At 37.9% G+C, this 10,887-nt stretch overlaps 1 protein-coding gene across 1 annotated transcript in view; it reads right to left on the bottom strand.

The window, feature by feature from the left end:
* The window catches only part of LOC102757163 (metabotropic glutamate receptor 1), a 95,705-nt gene that overhangs the window by 22,027 nt on the left and 62,791 nt on the right, over window positions 1-10,887 (bottom strand). The window lies entirely within an intron of this gene.

Raw genomic sequence — 10,887 nt, 5'->3', positions numbered from 1 at the left:
GGGAGCCAAGGGCCAACCAGGGCAGGCGGGAAGCTTGGCTTCCTCCATTACCAAGGGCAACCCAAGCCTCCTCCTCGCTCCATCTTAGTTGGGTTAATTTGCATACTCGCTCCTGATTAGCTTGTGGGTGTGGCTTGTGAGCATGGCTTGAGCATAGCAGAGGGACGGTTAATTTGCATGTTTCTCTTTTATGATATAGGATTTCTTTCACAATAATAGAATAGTCACCATAGCCCCCAAAGATATCTTAGTCATATCACAGCCTATTGAGAAAGAGGAATGGGAGATATTAAAATTGGTATAAGAATACTTCTGCTTCTGGCTACGATATGGCACGTTGGGGTAAAGCAATTATTCCTCTGAGAACAACTAGAAAAAAAAACAGATAAAATATTTTTAAAAATTCTTTAAAGATAATAGGAAACTGTCATGGCAACCAGAATCTAAGGGACCAATAAGTCAGAAAGAAGAGAACTTTGAAGAAATTGATAATCTCTAAGCTCTATTTTCCCTTGGGAGATCTGATCACTCTTGGTACAGGAAAACGAACTGAGAATCCAAGCAGAGGGTCTTAACTAAGAGATAAAGAAGCAAGAAAAACTTGATACATTCACAGGACTATAGACAGAGAAATTTTAGTTCAAGTCTTCCAAGGCAGCCAGGAATTGAGGAGCCAAGATCCTAGAGAAAGGAAGGTCAAGAAAAGTGAGACCAACATTTGATGGGTTTCCTCTAGAAAATTTTGCAAATTTTATGCTGCACAAAGCACAGGGTACAAAGTTAAGCAGAAAGATGCTAAAACTCAGTGAAGTTTTTGGAAGTCTCATAGCATTGAAGAATCAAAATAGGAGTTCAAGACATTTTAAAGAATGAGAGACACAAGAGGTGGGACCCACGTTCTTATTCAGGACTCCTGGGTAGCTGTACCCTTGGACAGGATGTACCAGGGGAAATACAACAAGCTTTGTAAAACTGCAATACACACTCAAGCCAGTTCAGTCCATAATTGAAATACAACATAAGGAAAATATGTGGGAATATATAAGTATTGATTACGCAAAACAATAATAGCAATGTAAAATATGTGCAAAATTAAAATGCACTACATAAAAGCACAAAAGTTGACACAAAGTAAATGCAGTTAAAGTGTTTTAAGATCTTTGCCTTGTTTGAAAGTGATAAAACTGCTATGGTAATTTATTTGAGATTATAAAAAGTTAGAGAATACTTCTAGTAGTCGCTAGGGTAACCATAAAAAGAATAATAAAAGAATATAAAACTAACACATAAATGGATTGAAAAGTTGAATATTAAAATACTAGATTAATCCAAAGAAGGCAAGAAAGGAGATGAATGGGACATTTTTAAATGGAAATAATCATTTCAGAGAGACAAGTAGAAAATAGTTAGTCAGCATTTTTATCAAATGTAAGGGAACTAAATATTCTAATTAAAAGGCAACACTATTAGACTTGCTAAAAAAACTCACTCTAACTTTGTGCAGTTTATGAGGGACTCCCTTACCCAGGATCTGGTTCTCAGCCTGGCAGTCACTGCTCCCAACACTCACCACCCAGGCAGGTCCAGCAGCAGAACTTGCTTTGTTTGCCCAATAAGAATGATACGTCATCCAGAGTAAGACTTCTATTAAACAAGCTCATGTAATAAGATAGATCATCATACACCAGAATTCCAATTTCATTTGCAATGGGAAATAATGTGCAGGATTTAGGATACTAAACTATGCATAAGTAGACCTATAGGTAGGGGAAGACAACATTGAGTAGTTGCCTGTTCCCAGGGAATCAGAGAAGAGGTGGAGGGTTGCAAGTTTCAATACTTAACATTTGAGGGCATGACACTAAGATAGTTTGCTTCATCCTTTTAGTCCTAGGGATCATCTTGTCATTTGGACTTACATTTTCAAAAATGCCGTGGGTGACAATTTCCTTCACCCAACTTCACACCCGAGAGGTCTATGGTCATTCCCATTGTTTGTTTCAGTGACTGCTCTTCTCTTTTTGTGTCTGATCACTCTCACCCTCTTGTAGGTCAATCATGCTTTAGATGTGTTAACACATTACATCTGATCACAATTCAAATATCATAGGTTTGGAGCCAAACAACCCTGAGGTGAAAGCATATCTGTGCTTACTGTTTGCGGATCTTAAATAGAGTTTTGTAAAGCAACCTTACTTTTTTATTTTTACCTTTTAAGCATTTATCTCTGTTCACTGTCTTCACCCCAACTGGCAAAGCCTTAGGTCGGGCCACTATCGTCTCCACCAGGACGCTGCGGCAGCCCTCCCCGGCCGTACTCCCATCCCAGAGCCCCAGCCTCACCTTGCTCTCCTCACACTGAGCTTGGGGTGCTAGTTCTAACACACACACTTCTCACTGATTGCAATGCACCCCTGCTTTGTCACTTTAGCACCTTTCCATTGTTCAGAGGACAAGATCCAAGCTCCTAAGGCCTGTGGTCCGCCCTCGAGTGATCTGGTCTCAGCCGACCCTTCCAGCCTCTTCTCATCACACCTGCCTTTTTTCTCACTTCCAGGCATCCTGGAATTATTTCATTTCCTTCAGCCATCAGTGCTTTTTCCAGCTTATAGCCTTTACACTTTTATTCCTTGACTTATCTACCCAGTCCTCCCTTCCTTTCTTAGCTAACTCTTTGCTCCTTCAGAAGTCTTAGCTGAGATAAAACCTCTTTGGGGGAATGTTTCCAGTTTCCATGCACCAAGACTGGTCAGATCCTTCTAATCCTTAAAAGAACTCACTACACTTGTGGTTACTCATTCAATGTCTGGTCTCCTGACTAGATTTCAACTTCCACAAAACAGGGGCCAGACCTGATTTGCTCACCAGCGTATTTCCTGCACTTGCCCCAATGCCTCATAGTAGGTGTCTTAAAATCATTTGCTGAGTGAATGGGTCATTAGTGCTTCTCCTCCCAGTCTTAAAAAGTGGTGTCAGACCTTGAAACCATTCCAACCATCAGAGAAGAACTGATTTTATACTAGGATCAGCCCTCGAATAACTTTTGGCTTTAAACATTTGATGCTAAAGAAATACTTTCTATAGGAAATTATAGTCAGCCCTATGAAACCTCCTTTTTTTTTTCATTTTGCTAATATGCTGTGGTCTCTCTTGCCTCCTCATTGCCCCCCCTTCCCCTGCTCCCCACCTAGCCTCTGCCTAGAACACTCTCTCTGTATCTTCCCTCACTTTAACCCACCACTTGGGGTAGCTTTTAGCTAATGGAACCATGGTCATAGCTCTTTTTCGACTTAGTATTGACTTTTGAGGCCTTCTCCAACTCAAAGGTCAATAGTAAAGGCCCCTGCTATATGTCTCCTAAAAGAACATACTCCCCCTCCTCTGCCATAGGACTTCATCTTGCTGGTATCCTCCACTGCACTTGAAGTTCTCTGAGGTCATGGACCATGCAATAGATCTTCACCAGCAAACTGTCCACAGTCTGTACAACAATAACCCCTCCATATATTTTTTAAACAAAGGACTGGATTATGAAAACCTTACTAAAATCACCTGACATGCCTGCAAGAAGACATAATCAATGGCTAAGGTCACAGAGCTGGCTGCTGACAGAACTATAGCCATCCCTCTCCTCCCTCACCCCACTCCTGCCCTCTTGTCATAATTTCTTTTGATTTTGATCATATAGGTCTTAATTTTTTCCCTTTGTTAATGTGTTTTTTACTCCTCATCCCATATCCACCTAAGCCAAATAACATAATCAGTGCAAAGTCTGGTTAAGTAGAAAGTGATACTAATTCTCTCAGTGCTTGAGAACATATTTACTAGGAGTAAGATAACAGTATATATTTTCATAACTGGAAAGTCAGGGAAAGGAAAGTATTTCCTATTGTTATTGATTTCTTTTAAGCAAGTTGTTTTTCAATATGGTTAGCAGTATCACTAGGGACTTGGCCTAATTTTGTTAGCAGTAGACTCCTCATTTATCTTAAAAGTAATCTGCATAGAGGGTATTAAGTTGCCTTCAACTATAGGAGGTTTCTCTTTACCCCTTTAAAATAAAAAATCAAATAACAGACATTTTGGGGTTAACTTTATTAAATATTAGCTGATTTTCTTTTACTATTCTACTCGAGGCCCGATGCACAAAATGTTTGCAAGAGTAGGCCTTCCTTCCCCTGGCTGCTGGCACCAGCTGCCCTGTGGCACCAGGGACCCAGGCTTCCCTCTCAGCCCCAGCTTCATCAGGAAGGTCATCTAGAAGGACATCCAGTCTAATTAGCATATAATGCTTTTATTATTATAGATTAAGGACAGTTAGCAAGTAATATTTTATTGTTGTCCTGTAATTTGTGACATATTTTAATTCATTCAGAAAAATAATGTTGTAATGCTCTGTTTTCCTTTAAAATAATCTTTTGTCATCCTCTTTGTTCCTCTTTTTTTTTCTTTTCATTTTGAGGCAACTGAGAAGCATTTTATAGCCAGGGATCTCTAGAGAAGGTCTGGTTGTTAAATTTGTTTGATTGTACATCTCACACCTGCATAATAAATTGTGTGCCAGAGCCACGGTGTTTTCTTTTCCCTTCACTGGCATATATACTGGAATTTGGGATATTACTCCTGTTTTGCATGGATAGGTGATTAATTATTTGGCTGGCTGGCTAGCCACCACTATGTAAGTTTTGTAGTTCCTTTTTGTCAATGTTTCTAGATATAAAGTGCTGGTACTTACAAGTGACTTATTCAGATGGCAAGGGAAAAAGGATAGGGGTTGGGTGGAGATGGGATTACCCTGGTTTAGACACTTACAAGGCTTCTGCTCATCTCAAATCATACCCCTCTCTCTGTGAATTGCCTCCCCGATCCTACTCATGGGGAACAGGAGTGATACTTCTCTGGAAGACAGTTTTACACCCAGTGACTCCACCCTTTGTCCATTACAAACTTGACCTCAGCGGATAGACCGCTGAGCCCAGTTGAGCCAATCAGTCTCTCTCTGTGTTCTGTAGGACCACCTGGATAGAGGAACTGAAGCAATATCTTTGGTCTCTCCTGAGACTCACCATGAGGGTCCAAGAATGAACAAAGCAGATCTATGAAGAGAACATAAGAAGCCATGCGGGGAGACAAAGATGATATCGAGGCCTGGAGCTTTTCTCATTAGGAATCCAGTCCCATACATGGCCCAGAAATGTTCCAAACCTTGTTACTGGGAGATGCCTGAAATTGTTCCTTATATTATTTCTATTAAACACTCCACTTTCCTTTGCTTAGGCTATTCAATTGACTTCTATAACTTGCAGTCAAAGGATTCTAATTAATGAGCCTATAGGCTCTGTTCTCATGATCTGAAACTTCCAAATCTACTGGTACTCTCTCTTTAATTTCTTCATTATTCAAGTTGCTAACATTTTTACACTTGAATTAGCTTTAGAAACACATTGTTCACATGTTACCCTTTTGAGTAGGTAACACTATACTAGTACATTGGGCACTAAAACTGACAGATGGAATGCAAATGACCTCATCTCTCTTTAGCTGTGGCCAAGCATGGACAGGTTGCCAAGCCATGTCCAACAGGGTGCCCTTCCTCATACACATCTCACACAGAGTAACACTTGCATGCCTCCACTTTCAGCAGATACACAGCTCCTCCGTTCTACACAGCATGGATATTCTGAACTGATAATAATGATGCATGCCCTCAGTTTTTAGAACTCTCTGTACATGAAGGTGGAATGCAGAGTTCTATGTTAGTATATAAACTCTATATTAGTGAGTCAGGCTTCCCAGCATAAACCATATGATCTCTCTTATATTTTCAATGTTTCTTTCTCTATAGAAGTGGTTCTCAACCTTCTGGCCCTTTAAATACAGTTCCTCATGTTGTGACCCAACCATAAAATTATTTTCGTTGCTACTTCATAACTGTAATGTTGCTATGGTTATGAATCATAATGTAAATATCTGATATGCAGGATGGTCTTAGGCGACCCCTGTGAAAGGGTCGTTCGACCACCAAAGGGGTCGCGACCCACAGGTTGAGAACCGCTGCTCTAAAGGCTCCTTTTTCAGATATTACAAACAAACTTTAATTTCTCCTCTATTATACAACTTCTTTCTTTTCCTTGGCTTCCTTAAATACTATCTAAACATCTTAATTCTTTTAATGCCAACCCCCCCAACTTACTGCAATAGAAATTCTACCCACATTCCACCCTTAAAACCAGTAAAAAATAACCATAGTATCTCCATCCTTGGGTATCTCAAGGATCCAAAGTTTTGTCTTCTATTAATGGACTGAATGGTTGTGCCCCGGCCTGCTAATCATACGTTGAAGTCCTAACTCCCAATGTTATGGTAACAATAGATAAATCTTTGGGAGGTAATTAGGGCTAGCAGCGATCATGAAAGTGAGGGCCTCATATGGGATTAGTGCTCTTATAAGAGACACTAGACAGATCTTCCTCCCTTTCTTGCTTCCCCTCTGCCTATACAGAGAAGAGGTTATGTGAGCACACAGCTAGATGGCAGCTGTCTGCAATCCAAGGGAAGAGGTCTCATGAGAAGTCAACCATGCTGGCACCCTGATGTGGACTTCCAGCCAAAAGAACTGTAAAAAGTATCTGTTCTTTAAGCCACCCAGTCTGTGGGATTTTACTATGACAACCTGAGCTGCCTAAGACACGGTCTCCTCCTTGGTTTCCATGCTACTGCAATTCCTCTGTTTCCTCATTCTGTTTGATTCCTTTTTTTTTTTTAACACCTTCTGACTGTCCTTATCTCTTAAGTGTGTTTCCTAATGTTTTTCCTTCTATTTTCTTCTTTCCTTATGTCATATCACTGCTTTGGCCTCTAAATATTCTGATAACTGAGCCCTCAAATCTAGAAATCTGGCTCAGACTTTTTTCTTGAGCTCCTGACTTAAATTTCTAAATAACTTAAAATGTTTCTATTTGGATGCTTTTATAGCATTTTCAATAGATAAATCTGAAACCCAATCACCAACATCTCCCCAGTCTTACTCCCATAGTTCTGATCTGTTTTTATGGTAGCTGTATTTTTTCTAGTCACCCAGGCTCAAATCATGAGAGTGGTATTCTATTTTTTATTCCTTCCTTCCTCTTCCCAAATCAATGTTTCAATTCTAATAAATGAAGATCAAAAAACTCTTTGCATATATGATGCTTTGGATTTGACTTTCATTTCACTACTCTAGTTTAAGACTTTTAGCTTTAACCTGTCATTTGGATTATTATAGCACTCTATTAAAGCATCTTTCTACAGTTGATCTCTTCCCCCCAAAAAAGCTTACTCATGATCATAACACTTCACAAAAATCTTTACTGCATCTTGTAGTTTATATACAAAAATATCTAAGCTTCTTCTTAGAACAATTGATCATTATCTGTAATATGTCCTCTTTCTGCACTTACATATTTACCCACCACTATACTTCTCCATGTACTTCATTCATACCAGATTCCTTGCTGTGGCCTGGAAATGCATTAACATGCTGAACTTTCACTTACATTATTTTCCATATGAGAAATGGTCTCATCATAGCATAGTTTCTCCTGTTGAAAAACATCCTTTAAGGTCAACTTAAAATTCCACTTTTATTAAGAAATCTTTTCTCTTCTTTCCAGATACTACTCCACTAGCTGACCTTAATCTCGTTCTTCCCTGAACACTCATAAAATTACATTGGTCCTTTCTTATGGCACCTATACCAGTATACTCTGTCAGGGTTTTAAATGTCTCCCTTACTATGTTGCAAGATTGGCGCAGTCAGTTTCTGCCTCTTATATCTTTTTTTATCTTGAATATTACCTAACACTAATATTATAAAGTGCTTCTAAGATTACTGTTGAAACAATGATTGATTGAATATATGAATGAATAATCAGTAGGTATTCCATAAATATTACTATGAAGCAGTAAAATTTTATGACAAGTACTTTGTTTTGATATATCTTATGTTATTTGCTATAGAAGTAAGTGAAGAATTGTAATAACTTTTAATGCCATTTATTGCGTTATTAAGGGAAAAATAACTTCAAAATGACAGATTTTCTCATTTACAAGCTAGAATAGTAAATGAGTTCTTTCTATAAAAGAGAACCTGTTATTTCTATTTGATTGTGATGTCTGTTGGCTCGCTATCATATTTCCTTTCATAATCAAAGGAGGAAAGACAAATTCAAATCCTTATCCAGGGCATAATCACTAATGCTGCATGATTATTTACTTCTATTTGTGGACAAAAGTGTTTCTAGCAGACCAAGAGTAAAATATCTTCATAGCATCACCCCATTTAGTATTTCACTTAGTTCTTGTACTCAGTAGAAACATATATTCAAATGCTTAAAAAAATCATAAGAACATAATAATATTCTATTTATTTAGAAACCTAAGTTTTAAAATTATTTGCTTGCATTATTCTAATGCCTTTTTGTGACTGTAATTATTTTAGTTTTGCATAGTTATATACAGGTTATAGAAGTGTATTATCACATTTTAGTTCCATGTGCCATCAAATTATTTGGCACTCATTGAGGTTATTTATCCAGAAAATAACTAGAGATGTTAGTTTGACATTTAGTCATTGATATAATTTTTCTTAAAGGAAACATGTCATTTACATAATATTTTATTTTTTTCAGTTGCATAATGTTAACTCATTTTGGCTTTAAAGGGAAGCGATAAATCACTTGGATCTAAATAATTTAATTGTGAATATCTATGAGTTTATATCTTTCTTCTACTGCTAACAAAGAATTTTACCAATATCTTTACATTAGGTTAAGCCTGGATATTTTCCCATTCAAATACATTAACCTAACAGTTAAAGAAATTACTAATGTCAAGGCAAATATACTATTCAGTTAATATTCCAAGGTAGAATTATGTTTTATAGGACTTCTAACTATAACCAACTCAAGTAACCCAGACAACCATTTTATTGATATTACATTTTAGAATATGTAACACAAGTGCCCAAACCTTTGGTTGAGTCAGATATTTGGCTGTGAATGAAATAAAAAAAAATTTAAGTAAACTTTGTAAAAACAGACCCACGATGTCATCCCACCTATGTATCTCAGAAACAGCCTGTTATGAGAATGCAGTCAGACTTGTAACTCCTCAGAATAATATTCAAACAGATAGATCAGTTGGAAGCTCTTCATTACAGCATCTGTTCTGTGTTTATAGCTATATCTGCAGACTGCCGAACACCCTTGGTGCACCATAAACGCAGGAATTACACATCCAGAATGGTAATAAACTCACTGGGTGATGTGTTTGTTCTCTAGAGTTTTCAGCCCCTTTCTTGTGTTGGCAAGACTGCTAGATTTTTGTTGCTGCAGAAAATATTAGATTGTTTGTAGTTTTTGTGACTCTGGTGACAAACCAGGAAAACATAACAACAATAAAATGGTAAAAACACAGGCACTGAGATTATTGTAACATTTTAAAATTACAGCCTCAGAGAGAGTTACAAGAGAAGCAATGGTAGAATGAATAAATGAGACACATGAGTAAGTGAATGGTTGTTTTCCATAGAAATTTAGTCTCAAAAACCCTCTATGGGTCAGCTTAGCTGTGTGACATACCTTAGAGAAGCTACAGACTGTACTAAAAAGCTGCATGATATAATTATTAATTAGAAGTATCTTTCTTACTGTAATAATCTGATAGTGCCTGATCAATTGCAGCCAATAATTAAGCAACTTACTGGTGAAACCAGCATTTCCTAGAGAACCATTTCAATTTAGACTAAGCTAATTTTTCTCTCAAAAGCAGGATCCCAAATGAAATTACTTTCAAATTCAAAACAGTGAAGGGAATATTGTCAGCGTATGAGGAAAGCATCTGCAGGTGTGAGAAAGTGATCAGAATGTACTGCAATGCCTGGCTGCGATAGAGGTGCTAAGCCTCCTTGAAGTGACATCGGCCAGCTTCATCTTTTCCCAGCAGCCAGCACTGTGTACTCTCTCTCCATCAGCAGTCACTGCTCTCTTAGGCAGGTCCCAATACTGTCTGTACACAGAGTCACGGGGAGAGTTCTCATCAATGCACGTTCTTGGTTACCAACACAAGCTGTCTCGATCACATAGGTTCTCTCTTTTCATTCAATGGTTGGAAGCACAGCTTTCATTAATGACCCCTGGCCAAACATCAAATGAAAGTTTCTGAAGAACCATAATAGAAGCAGACAAGTTAGCAACATGGAGCTAGATATGGGTGGATGGTGGGACGGAATCCTCATAAAGCCATATGGGATGTGAAAAAGGAATGTCTCTTAATTCCTTTAAATACTCCAGTTTAAAGAGTATTTTCTCCCTTATTTTCATTTCATTTCCTCTTGTTCCTTTCCTCTGAATGAAAACTGTTATGCCACTTTACATCTGGACTCTGTGGTTACGGTCTATTTTTTTTTTCTCATTTAATGGCATTGTTGGTTTGCTCTCGTATCGCTGGTAATCCCTTGCCAGGAGGCTGCTACTGAGGGGTGCTGGGTAGCATAAAAACCATGGCAAGGGCAAAAAATGACTTGGATGATCTGCATTCTATGAAGAACTTGAAATTGATACAATGAGAAGTAGGTGTAAATTATTGTCTTCATCCACAATGCTAAAAAAATTTAGGGATGTCCTTATTTGAAATAACCTTATGGATTTCAAAAATATATTTTTCCATAGACTGTCTCATCTGATCATCAAACCAATGACAGGATTTCTGTAAAAGATGCTCATGGTGCTGCTTGGCAAGTAAAAATACAAAACCAGAAATTTAAGGCATGTAGATTTTTTGACATATGTTAAGATGAGAAACGTTATGCCAGTTAAGACATAGGCAAAGAATGGCTAAGTGAAATTA

Source organism: Myotis davidii, unplaced genomic scaffold (genome assembly GCF_000327345.1).
Source record: "Myotis davidii unplaced genomic scaffold, ASM32734v1 scaffold3725, whole genome shotgun sequence".
Taxonomy (NCBI): Eukaryota; Metazoa; Chordata; class Mammalia; order Chiroptera; family Vespertilionidae; genus Myotis; species Myotis davidii.
The sequence above is the reverse complement of the archived record's forward strand: the minus strand, read 5'-3'. Positions and strand labels throughout refer to the sequence as shown.